General features: G+C 52.6%; 1 pseudogene; it reads left to right on the top strand.

Annotated features, from left to right (window-relative positions):
- The first annotated feature begins 60 nt into the window (after positions 1-60).
- Positions 61-4,744, top strand: LOC119093775 (3-oxoacyl-[acyl-carrier-protein] reductase FabG-like; annotated as a pseudogene).
- The last annotated feature ends 8,947 nt before the right edge of the window (positions 4,745-13,691 follow it).

The raw sequence follows: 13,691 nt of genomic DNA on the forward strand, positions 1-13,691 counted from the left end.
TAAAGCTTGTATTTCCTTCGCTGGTATTTGGACTATGTTATCTGCTCTGCCCTGCCCGGCCTCTTCGCGTCCTGCGGCGGTTGGTGGTGTCGCGGATTGGGTGCGACTTCAAGACGCCTATACCATTTTGCGTATATGGCCTTTTATCATTGGCAGTAGAACACTGTCTTATTACAATAAGGCTACTTAACTCCAACTCTGGTTGCCTAGCTGCTAGGAAACCTGAGTACGATGCCTGATCTATCTGGGAAGGTGGCTATAGTTACAGGTATGGAGTGCTAATTTGCTTGATGCGTGAGGACTTCCTGCAGGTCGTGGCTCATGGAATTAGTTCAACAGGGTTATAGGCTGCTTGCCATTTGAATTTTCACTGATCACTGGTATAAGTTTGATGCTGTTTTGTTGAGCATGGGTCCAGACTGCAAAAAATCCATGTTTTCTGATTATGTCCAGGGTATCAACCACATCATGGCAGCAATTGAGCTGCATACAGGTCACAAATCAAGCCAAAGCTATGGAGCTGAAATCCCTATTCAATTCAGAGTTACATTCCTGACTTAGTTCCTTATTATTGCTGGAAAGATGGGAAATAAGATGAATTATTCTCTTCAGATAGGATAAATATTATAATTGATGAACCAGATAACTTGCACAACCTGATTTTTAGCTCAAAAGCTGATGCAAAGTTGGTGAAGAGTATGAATGTATGTAAACATTAAAGGGAGTGCCATATTTGAAGATATTGAAGCAGGCATGAGATATGATAAAATAAGATTATTTATAACTATGAGTACACTTAAAAGTCAAAAAGAGAGCTCTAGAAAATATGTTTGCTCATTTTTATCCAATGTGTTTCTCACTATTGCCCTGTCGGGTTGCATCATCTGAACTTCCACAGTGCTGATGGAGATTTTCATATGTTACATGACTGCTGTCATGTGACATGGAAATCATGCTTATGACTGCCAGCCCAGGTATCAAAAATTGCAGTTTTCTTGGCCTCAATCAGAGCAGAGCCAATGGAATGGCAAGATTTGCATCTTTGTGAGTGTGTTGCTCAGAATGTACAAGAGCTTAGGTTAAGAAAGGCAGAGCTGTGAACTGCACCAAATGGTCCCCAATATGGCCATTATTGGAACTCCTTTCAAATGTGGATCACTCCTTGTAATAGTATATCTGTGCAGGGCTCAGCTACAGTGTCTCAGGAGTATCTCAAAAATGAAGGGGGGCAAGCCCATTCTTGAGAGATATTCATAGCATATTCATTCCTGAGTACCTACAAAACTGCTATGAGGGTAGGAAGGCTATGGCTTCCATTGTCCTCTCAGATGCATGATGCTAAGCATGGTACCTGCAAACAGTTTTTTGGCCAGTAATGGTTGTTTTGTGTGGGAACCAAGAATATTGACTCAACTTTATATGACTGTATGAGCAGAAGTGGCATGGCTGAGTGCTATGCATTGCAGACTTGTTCGACTCTGGACCCCTGAATTTGTATTCAGATCTTGTGTTGTTTTGAATTTTTCAGGTTGTTTTCAATGTATTCTATTGACACTGGTTAATTGCTCACATGATTGCAGGCTCATTGTCATAACTGCCTTCATGTCGGCAATGTCTTTTGGTCTGTGAGGTGGCAAATATTGTACAACTGATTATCATGTTGTGCTATTCAGGTTCCTATCTTGAAACTGAGACTGTGTTAGGAGCAGTTGCTGCACTGAACCATCTGTGGACCCTGGCAGGTCACCAGTCTGCTAGCAGCAGCAGTCTGTGCTGAATCATCTGTAGATGGTGTCTGGTGACCGGCAGGCGCCAGCTCAGGCATCGGCGCGGCCACGGCGGCGCACTTTGCGTCGCTGGGAGCGCGGCTGACGCTAGCCGGCCGGGACGTGGCGCGGCTGACCGAGGTCAGTCAGCAGTGTCAGGCAGCAGGCGCCGCGCCCGACAGCCTGATCTGTCAGCCCGGCGACGTCTGCAGTGAGCAGTACTGCCAGCAGCTGGTGGACGCCACGCTGAAGCAGTTTGGTCAGCTTGACATCCTGGTGGGTGGTACAGCCGCCGCTGCCGGGGCGCGAATGTCCGATCTGGCTCATTCAGTGAAGGATACTTCCGTGTTGTACCCGGGGAGGGAAAACCATGCTGGACTGAATCACATTTTATGTCATCACGTCTTTCGCCAGCAGTGTGAGTGTGTGATAGTGCCTGGGTCTCCCTGACTGCGCCTCTGTCGCCAGGTGAACAGCGCCGGCTGTCTGGTGGGCGGGCCACTGGAGTCGATATCTCTTGCGCAGTACTGATCAGCAGATGGAGCTGAACACCCGCTCTGTGGTCTGCCTCAGCCAGCTGGCCATACCACACCTGCTGAAGACGCGCGGCAACATCGTCAACGTGTCAAGCGTCACGGGCACCAGGGCGGTATGGCTCACTGTCTTTTGAAGAAGGGAGGGGGGTAGGTGGACAATCCACGTGCCGCAGCGCTGGTGGCCTCCGTTGGCCTGAGGAGCCTGTCCAACTTGTCCACTGAAAAGACCAGGCCAGATCACCTTTGTAACATCAGCTCATGCAGCATACTCACCCTTACTCACATCTCAGTTATCAAAGGTCTCGTACCAGGCGTCAGGTGGATCGGCGTGGTGGCTTGAGACAAAGTGGTTCTGGTGCGTTGGAGCGCGTCGTCTGCCGCTGACGTCCAGTCGAGCGGGGCTACTTGCTTCAGCAACTGGTAGAGCAGGCCCATGAGAGAAGCAGCTGGTGGCCGGAGGCGATGGCTATATGCTACCATTCTGATCAGCCATCGCAGCTGGGATGTGTGGTCGGACGCGTACAGTCCAGCACCGGAAAGCGGCTTTGAAAGTATAGGTGCTGTCTCGTGCACCAAGTTTAAGGTACCCCATTTTGGGTCACCAGTAGATGGTTGCGTGCTCTGGTAAGGGCCAAGGCCTAAGATGTGTCGTATACATGGAGCAGTATTTGCTTTCACCATAATTATTTTCATTAAATGTGCGATCCGTCATGACTTGCGCAAGCCTGTCTTAAATTCGCATCAGTCAGGTAGCCGTACGATGGCGTGAAGGGCGTGCGGAGTTTGGTAACGTGAGCGTTGCGCGCGTGCATCAACTTCAGGGCACCACACAGGATGTGCCCTGACTTATACACTGCATGATTTGGGTGCATTTGGGTCCCCAGCCACAGTTCAATGTTGACCTCTGGCAACATTGCCCTGTGTTGTGTGCAATGTACAATAGCATATGTGTAATCGTGAGTGCTCAGTGGTTGGTGGTTGGTGGCTTTCACTCTTTCGTTGCAAAAAAAAAAACGAAAAAATTGCACATAAGCTGTAAAAGCGCGGATGACGGCCGGCGTTCGGCGTCTGCGGTGATGCTGAAGTGCGCCTGCCGTCGCTTGCGCCGGCAGTTCCCGGGCGTGCTGGCGTACTGCGTGTCGAAGGCGGCGCTGGACCAGCTGACGCGCTGCTCGGCGCTGGAGCTGGCCGGCCGCGGCGTGCGCGTCAACTCCGTCAACCCCGGCGTCATCGTCACAGCACTGCACAAGCGTGGCGGCATGGACGATCAGAAGTACCAGGAGGTGAGGCGGCCGGCGGAACCGCACGTCACGCGACACCACGCTACGCCGCGCCGCGCCACGCCACGCCATGCCATGCCATGCCATGCCATGCCATGCCATGCCATGCCATGCCACGCCGCGCCACGCGCCACGCGCCATGTGCCACGCCAAGCCACGCCACACATCCGCCACACGCCAGCAACACCACGCCATGCTATGTCATGCCATGCTACGTCACGCCATGCCACACCACGCCGTGCCATGCGATGCCATGCCGCGCCATTTCATGCCACGCCACGCCACGCCATGCTATGCCATGCCACACCATGCTATGCCATGCCACGCCATGCTATGCCACGCCACGCCATGCTATGCCACGCCACCACGCCACGCCATGCTATGCCACGTCACGCCACGCCACGCGCCACGCCACGCCACGCCACGCCACGCCACGCCACACAGCCGGCGAAGGCTGGACGCTGCATCGCGTATGCTTGGCGATGGGCGCGATCTACCAACTGTAGTGGCATCAACAGAAACCAGATTTCGTAACGTTTGAAGTAAGTCACAACTTCTGATTCGTATAGAAATGATGTAAGTTATTTTTATCATGCAATCTGCTTTGTGAAGTCTCCTGCAGCATCGCCTTTTACGTCGTGATTTGCCGTGTTCAGCCGGGCCGTTGTTGACGCCCCCCACCCGTTTTCAGTTCCTGGAGCACTGCAAGACGACGCACGCGCTGGGCCGGCCGGGCGAGGTCATGGAGGTGGCGCGGCCGATCGCCTTCCTCGCCTCGGATGACGCCTCCTACATCACGGGCGTCACTCTGGCCGTGGATGGCGGCCGCGGGATCATGTGTCCACGCTAGCCGGCCGGGAGACCGATCCGCGCACCATCTGGTGGCGCGCTTCTGCTGCCATTTGTTGTAGGGGCGACACGCTGCAGGATGCCACCGTGGCTAGACAATAATTTAGCAAACGTGATTGAAACAGGCTTAGCACGTTATGGTGTAGTTATGTGTATGATAATAGCTGGGGCTAATCGTGAATCGGATATATTTTAATAAACAATCAAGGATAGAATGTTTGTCGTGAAAAGGTGTCAAAACAGTATTTTTGAAGCTTGGGTGCTCTTATTGGCTGAATCCTTATCTCATACATTATATATACTGTCGCACAATCGAGGTGAATCCAAGCGCATACTGCCACAGGAGAAACTACAGTTCTGTGGTAGGTTGCCACTGAACAGATAATGCAAATGGTTGGATTAGGTTGGGAATGGACTCACATTCAATGAAGACTAGACTTGACAGGGTGTTTACCACTCTTTTCTACCAGTCTGGATGATCACCACCCTTGCCGGACGCCTCTGTGATTCAAGATCATGAGTTTGATAGCTACACAGTATTCAAATTGTGTATGTATGTCCTATATTGCTCTATCGACATTGAACGTGTTGTGGTTAAGCTGAGCATCTGTGAAACCAGAGGTATGAGGCCTGATTCCCGCGGCACCCGCTCTCCCTGCCAGAGTGTGAGGCAGGCGACGCCATAAAGTCTCCGCAGCTGAATGCCTGCAAATCTCCCAGTGACATTGTAGCATCGTGCAATGCATTCAGGGGGGGGGGGGGGGGAGCAAGGACAAATATCAGACTAGTGTTTGGTCAGGATGTTAGGTACTCTTTCGGGGTTTGAGACTTTGGATGACATGTTTTCAGACTGATGGGTGGAATGGGGTGATCTTATTTTGCCTGTTCAATGGAAGGTCAGTCACGCATACGGCACAACCCGATCGAAGTGCAGCACAGCCTGATGCAAATGGCCTCGGACGTTACAGCTCTCAATAGTACCGCACGGCGTCTGCAGGCATCAACGGCATTCCTGTGTCGGACGGCTATGCTATTTTCTAAGCGCGTGCTTAGCACTGGTATGTTCAGTGCCACCGCTCGCATTGTCACTTCCGATAACTCGGTTGGTTAGAGTCCCTGTCTTTCCAACCATCCACCCGTGGCGGAGTGTGCTCGGGACGCCCTAAGTGCTCGCTATGTGACCTTGACAGGTATGGCCTGCCGCCGGGGGCAGTGGTCGCCCTAAAAGGCCAGATGACGTCAAGGGGCATGACAGACCGTGTCGAAAATTCCGACACATTAAACTCACTACAGTACTAACTACTTTGGGGAGCCATCAAAGAGTCCAGGATCGCAGCATCCAGTGTTCATAACGTCCCGAAAACGTCCAATTCCGTGCCCATTAGGGGCGTTCATGACGTCCAGGGGCGCAAAGTCCAGAGTCGCAAAGTCCAGAGTCATAAAGTCCAGTATTCAAAACGTCCAGTATCCATGGCCACCAGGCTAGTTTGGATTCCTGCCGCTAGATAATACTACAGAAGCATCTTTGAGCCCTGCCGCTATTTCCCTCTTTTGTGAACAGATGGCACAGTTAACCATGCATTTCACTGATGATCACGTAATGCGTACAGTCAAGCATGGTTAATATAAATTACCTAGACGCCTGGCGGCCGTGTCCGGCCTGGGTGCGGCCGCGCCCCGGGGCTCACCGGCGGACTGGGCGCAGACGCGGAGGGCGGCGCCGCGGCCGGAGACATGGCGGGCGGCGCGGGCTCGGCGGGGACCGCTGCGCCCGCGGGGTAAGCGGGCTCTCCCGCCCCGCCGCTGCTGCCTGGACCTCAAATGCCAGGGTACACTCGGCTGCTCAGGGGCCCTTCACATTGGTATCGGGTTCTTTCCACTTGCTTGGAGGACCCCGTGCTGTTGCTGGGACCCATATTAGATAACGCTCTGAGGCACTCGATGTTCAGGGGCCCTTTCATTGACCATGGCTCTTCCCCTTTTTTAGGTTATTTGCTGAGGACTCTCCACTTGTCAGAGCTCTCTCTGTTAACCTGCCTGGGCACTTTTAATTACACAGGGGCGTTAATTCATGTACACTGATCTTCGGTTACTGGCCTTTGTTCAGGGGATCCTGTACTCCGGCCGGACCCTATATGTTAGCCAGCCGGGGTGCTCCCGATCGTTCAAGGGTCCCACCATACTGGTGTTAGGTTCTCATCGCTTGTTATGAGGACCCTTCACTGTTCAATGGAGCCTCTTTGGAGCCACGGCTGTTTCGATTGTTCAGGTGCCGTCCTTATTGGTCTCGGGTTTTTCCATATTATAGGAGGGCCTACGCCATTGACGGGGACCTAAATCCTAATCATTTGTATTGGGGCTTTACTTCTTACCGACCGATGACTGAATCTGCGGCCATGCCGATCACGCCGATGAATCCGTTATTGTCATTGTCGAACACAATTTTACACGCCGCCAACGTCGCGCACCTTATTTCCATTGTTTACTGAATTTGTGACGATTAGTGTGGTGTCTATGGAGCTGGATCAGCTCGCGTATGGTCTGGTTCGGTGCGAACCATAAAATGCGTGGTAACGGTCGGTGGGGGGACTTTATTTATTCACGGTCAAACAGGGATTCATTTTATATGGTAGCCCGGGAGGGTACGATAATACAGGGGAATGTGAATGATTTTAATTTCGATGATACATAAACACTACATCCCTCCCCTTATTCAGATGATTGCTTACACATAGTCCCTCATCCACGCGGGCTGGCGCCGCGTGCGGTGACGCATGGTCGGGGAACACACTGGCGCCGGGGACGACGTCGTGGCGTGGGAGGACGCAGTAGCGGCGCGAAGAGTAGGGGCGTGGCGCCGCATGGACTCGAGGATGTCATCCATCGCCTGTTCTTCGTCCTTTTCTTCGGAGCGATCAGCGTCCTGTCCATGGAGGTGCGGGCACGCTTTGAATAGCGACGCGTTTCTCGTCACCTGGTGACCTCCACGTGATGCGGTGACCATGGCGCCCTGGATTCCGGTCACTTCGTACGGCGCTGGGCAGAACCGAGGTGTCAGCTTTCCCTTCTTGAATTCGGGGATCACAACTTGGTCTCCGATTGGAGGATTCGTCGTCTTGGCTCCGCGGTCAGCTTGTTCTTTCATCTTCTTCTTCGCGGCTGTGTCCGTCTCGCGGAGTTTTCCATCCTCCGGATGTGTCGTCATCGGAAACGGCAGCATGATCTTCACTGTGCGACCGTACAGTAGCTCAGCCGGGCTCTTCTGAGTAGTGGTGTGCGGTGTCGATCGGTAGTTTCGTGGAAACTTGTTCATTTCCTGCTTGATCGGGCGTTGCTCGACGACAGCAGTTCTCATGAAACGTTCTGCTTCCCCGTTAGCTCTTGGCCACAACGGGGTGATCTTGCGGTGCTTGAAGCCGATGTAGTTCGCGAACTGGGCGAACTCATGTCCATTGAACGGAGGTCCGTTGTCTGTTCTCACGACATCGGGAATCCCGAACATCGAGAAGATGTCGTCCAGGATGGGGATGATGGTACGAGCAGAGGTTGATTTTGTCGTACGGACAACCGGGAATCTCGAGCAGTCGTCGATTACAACAAGGAGATATTCGCCCGATGGAAAAGGTCCACAGAAATCAGCAGACAGCTCCTTCCATAGTCCAATTGGGAGCGGCGACATCTGAAGAGGTTCCTTCTGTCGAACTGGTTCGGTGACTTGGCATGCAGTGCAGGTTTTGATGGTGGCTTCCACTTGTGTATCGGTGCGTGGGAACCACACTTTCTCTCTCAGGAGTTCCTTCGTCTTGACGATGCCTTGGTGTCCTTGATGGGCAAGGGCGATGGCCTTGCTTTGCAGCGCAGCGGGGATGACCAGCCGATTTCCACGAAGGATGACGGTGTTGTCTTCCGAGACAGTCAGATCTCCAAGGATGGCCAGCTCAAGGACCTTCTGGAGGGCTCCATCTCTTGCGGCATAGGTCTGGATTTCCTCGAGAGTCACGGCTTTTGGTACAGCAGAATTCATGACGAAGTTGATGAAGGCTTCCGTCTGATCGGACAGGGTGATTCCGTCGCTTGAATCGCTGGTTAGTGGATGGCGTGACATGTAGTCGGCTGGGTTGTCCTTTCCAGGTCGGTAGACGATTTCGAGAACGTACGGTTGCAGACGCAGACCCCAGCGCTCGACCCTTGCTGCAGGCTTCGACGCGGAGTTGCTCCAGATGAGTTGCACCGGCTTGTAATCCGTTACAACTTTCACCTTCTGACCGTGTATGTACAGGTGGAAGTGTTCGCATCCCCAGACGATGGCGAGGGCCTCTCGCCCGGTTTGCGAATACCGGCTTTCCACGCTGGTCAGGGCGCGACTTCCGTATGCGATGACCTTGATGTCCTCAGGATTTTCGGGTGTGGTCTGGCACAGGACGGCACCGAGTCCGTGCGGACTGGCGTCTACGATGAGGCGTGTATCCTTCTTCTGATCGAAGTAGGACATCGTTCCAGAGCTACTCAGCGCTTCTTTGAGTCGCTGAAAGGAGGTCTCGTGATGGCTGGTCCACTCCCAAGGAGTGTCTTTCTTGGTGAGAGCTCGCAGCGAGCTCGTGAGGTTGGCGTAGTTCGGTATGAACCGTGACAGGTAGTTCGTCATGCCGAGGAAGCTTCGGACTTCCGATGGGTTCTCTGGTGCCTTAGTGTTCACGATCGCCGATACCTTCTTGAGATCTGCTGACATTCCCTCCGATGAGAAGGTTTAGACGAAGAAGGTCAGCTTGTTCTGGTTGAAGGCGCACTTCTCACTGTTGATGGCCAGCCCTTTTTCATGCAGCCTTTGGATGACCCTGGTCAGGGCTCTATCGTGTTCGGCTTGGTTTGAGGCGAAGACGATGATATCGTCAGAGAAGTTGCGGACTCCTTCAATGCCAGTGAGTGTGTGCTGGATGACGTTCTGGAAGACTTCGCTGGCTGAGCACACGCCAAAGCTGAGACGCTTGTAGCGGAACAGACCCTTGTGAGTTGAGAAGGTCGTGATCGGTCTGCTGCTCTGGTGGAGTACCAGCTGATGACATATTGAGCGTAGGTCGATCTTGCTTTGCTTCGTTTAGGTCGTGGATGATGTCGTCTACTGTTGGAGTGAGGTGTCTCTCTCTTTGGATAGCGGTATTCACACGGCGCATATCCACACACACGCGGATAGCTGTCGGATCCTTGGGTTTGGGGACGAACACGACTGGGGATACCCACGGCGTCGGTCCGGTGACAGGTTCGATGATGTCCTGTTCCTGGAGCGAGTGGAGTTCCTTCTCCAGAGCCTTCCGTGTGTGAAACGGTATGCGCCTGTGCGGTTGAGCGATGGGTTTACCGCTGGGTCAACATGGAGTTCCACTTGATGGTCTTTGAGTTTGCCGATTCCTTCGGTGATGGGATGGGTTTCCAGCAGGTCTTCGATCAGTGTTCTGCCTGGAAGGTTGCTTGTCACCTCCTGAATGACTTCCAGCAGGTTGAGGTCCTTCGCCGTTTGGAAGCTGAGGAGCGATCCGTGTGCTCCTTCCACGACGAAGGAGCTGGCCGTAACGGTGCGGTTTCCGTGCGTCACTGGGGTCGTGAATACCCCTGTTATCGGCAGAGGGTCGGTGGCTCCCTAGGTGAATAACATTGTCTTGGTGGGAGCGAGATGCGGTGGTAGGCGCAGTTGCTGGAACGTGATGCTGTCGATCAGTTTTTTGTTGGCCCCTGTGTCGATAATGACACCGACTGATGTGCCTGCGACTTGCACGGTTGTGCGAGGCCGTGTTTGACGCGTAGCCAGAGCGTAAATGTACTCATCATCACTAGATAACTCCGCCTGTTCAGTGACCTGGCGCACTGAAGACTTCTTCTTCATGCGATTGTGATTGTACTTCGGGGTTCGGCTGGTCTGTGGCATGTGCGATCTGGCGGCTCCTGAGCGGCACATATGGCTGAAGTGGTTCACTTTGCCACACTGGTAACATGTCTTTCCGTGCGCCGGACACTTGGTGGGACCACCGTCATGCAGGTAGGTTCCGCCGCACAGCCCACATGTGGTCGACGGCTGCGGCGTCGACTGGGATTCGTGTCGATTGGTAGGCGCTTGATGGTGCGACGGACGGTAGGCTTGGACACGGTTGATTGCTACATCGGCACCGCGCTCGATATTTGGGGCCTGTGCTTCCGAAGTTTCCAACGCTCTTCCGATGGTCAGCAGCTCGGTGAGGGTCATTGTTTCGCGCGGTGCGCGACGTCTGAGCCTGGTCGATTTGCAGGCTTGAATAATGCGGGTCTTAATTTCGCGATCCACATCGGTGAACTCACAGTACTTCGCGAGCATTCGCATGCGGGTTGCGAACTGATCCAGAGTCTCTCCATTCTCCTGGTGCGCAGATTGGAACGTATACACTTCAAACTGGAGGTTTCTCTTCGGGCTGAAGTGTGACGTCAAAACGTCTTTCGTGATCCCATATGAATCCGTACGTATGTCAATCTAGCAGCAAATTTATATCCAATTGCCAGTTGGATATTCCGGGGCGTCACGATCGCCTCCAAATTTGGTGTGCATGACCTTCTTGGCACGCTGATTCCGAAAATCACTGCCTTTCGGGTGGAATATTGCGTAATTTTCGAGTTATACGCCGCGTAACATCCCAATGTGATATTGCGGGGCGTCTCGATTGCCTCCAAATTTGGTGTGCAGTGCCTTCTCAACACGCTGATTCCGAAAATCACTGCCTTTGGGGTGGAATTTTGCGTAATTCTCGAGTAACACCGCGTAACGCCGCGTAACACAACAGCTGGATATTGCGGGGCGTTTCGATTGCCTTGAAATTTGATGTGCAGGGCCTTCTCAACACGCTGATTCCGAAAATCACTGCCTTTGGGGTGGAATTTTGCGTAATTCTCGAATTATACGCCGCGTCACATCCCAATGTGATATTGCGGGACGTCTCGATTGCCTCCAAATCTGGTGTGCAGGGCCTTCTCAACACGCTGATTCCGAAAATCACCGCCTTTGGGGTGGACTTTTGCGTAATTTTCGAGTTATTTGCCGCGTAACATCCCAATGTGATATTACGGGGCGTCTCGATTGCCTCCAAATTTGTTGTACAGGGCCTTCTCAACACGCTGATTCCGAAAATCACTGCCGTTGGGGTGGCATTTTGCGTAATTTTCGAGTTATACGCCGCGTAACACAGCAGTTGGATATTGCGGGGCGTCTTGATCGCCTTCAAATTTGCTTTGCAGGGCCTACTCAACACGCTGACCACCGGTGTGTCGACGCCGCCGGCCGGCCGGCTATCAGCTGGCGGGCCCCGTGACCGCCGGGGTGTCGCCACCGCCGTCCGGCAGGCTCGCGAAGTGCAGCGTCTCGACCACGGTCAACAGCAGCGGGCTGATGTGGCCGGCCAGCCAACAACATGGGCATGGCGCGCACAAGTAGCATGCACTGTTCCACCAGCGTCACCAGCGTTCTTGGGAGATAAGACAGACGGTGACATCACCCAAATCTTCATGCTCCAGCGGTGAGGCACGATTGGTCTGGTCACCAGCGACATCTTGTCAGTTTTTGGCAAGGACAAGCAATGCCCGTGACTACGTCGGACTATTACTACACCACCTTAAAGGTCAGAAAAGAAACAAAGCTGAGAGGGATGCCACTGGGTGATACCACCAAGTCAATGATATCACATACCACACGGTTGTCATTCACATGTCGCGAACTGACCTTCTCCGGTGAACTGATACGGCCAGGCCCGAAGGCGAATTCCAGGACACATATTCCAAAGCGCAACTGAGGTGTCACGCGTCGTATAACTCGGAAGTTACGCAAAATCCCACCCTAAAGGCAGTGATTTTCGGAATCAGGGTGTTGAGAACGCCCTGCACACCAAATCTGAAGGCAATCGAGATGCCCCGCAATATCATACTGGGATGTTACGCGGCGTATAACTCGAAAACTACGCAAAATTCCACCCCAAAGGCAGTGATTTTCGGAATCAGCGTGTTGAGAAGGCCCTGAGCACCAAATTTCAAGACAATCGAGACGCACCGCAATATTCAACTGTTGCGTTACGCGGCGTATAACTGGGAAATTACGCAAAATTCCACCCCAAAGACAGTGATTTTCGGAATCAGCGTGTTGAGAAGGCCCTGCACACCAAATTTGGAGGCAATCGAGACGCCCCGCAATATCACATTGGGATGTTACACGGCGTATAACTTGGAAATTACGCAAAATTCCACCCCAAAGGCAGTGATTTTCGGAATCAGCGTGTTGAGAAGGTCCTGCACACCAAATTTCAAGGCAATCGAAACATCCCGCAATATCCAACTGTTGTGTCACGCGACGTATAACTCGAAAATTACGCAAAATTCCACCCCAAAGGCAGTGATTTTTGGAATCAGCGTGTTGAGAAGGCCCTGCACACCAAATTTGGAGGCAGTCGAGACGCCCCGCAATATCACATTGGGATGTTACGCGGCGTATAGCTCGGAAATTACGCAAAATTCCACCCCAACGGCAGTGATTTTCGGATTCAGCGTGTTGAGAAGGCCCTGCACACCAAATTTGGAGACAATTGAGACGCACCGCAATATCACATTGGGATGTTACGCGGCGTATAACTCGAAAATTACGCAAAATTCCACCCGAAAGGCAGTGATTTTCGGAATCAGCGTGTTGAGAAGGCCCTGCACACCAAATTTGGAGGCAATCGAGACGCCCCGCAATACCCAACTGTTGTGTTACGCGGCGCATAACTCGAGAATTATGCAAAATTCCACCCGAAAGGCAGTGATTTTCGGAATCAGCGTGTTGAGAAGGCCCTGCACACCTAATTTCAAGACAATCGAGACGCACCGCAATATCACATTGGGATGTGACGCGGCGTATAATTCGAAAATTACGCAAAACTCCACCCCAAAGGAAGTGATTTTCGGAATCAGCGTGCTGAGAAGGCCCTGCACACCAAATTTCAAGGCGATCGAGACGCCCTGCGATATCACATTGGGATGTTACGCGGCGTATAACTCGGAAGGTCAGGGTGTACTTTCCTACCTCATGTTACAAAAGAGCATTGTACATCAATCGTTGTTTTTAAGGCAGAACATATCATAATTAATCGTAAAACAGCCCATCTATAATCTTACCATGGAACTTAACTAATTACGATACCGAAGATCCGACCGCCGCAAACACACAGCAGCTGCGACACCGGCCCATTACTGCGCGCGGTCACAACATTACTGCG

The sequence above is a fragment of the Pollicipes pollicipes genome, unplaced genomic scaffold (assembly GCF_011947565.3).
Source record: "Pollicipes pollicipes isolate AB1234 unplaced genomic scaffold, Ppol_2.1 Scaffold_4002;HRSCAF=4701_pilon_pilon_pilon, whole genome shotgun sequence".
Classification (NCBI taxonomy): domain Eukaryota; kingdom Metazoa; phylum Arthropoda; class Thecostraca; order Pollicipedomorpha; family Pollicipedidae; genus Pollicipes; species Pollicipes pollicipes.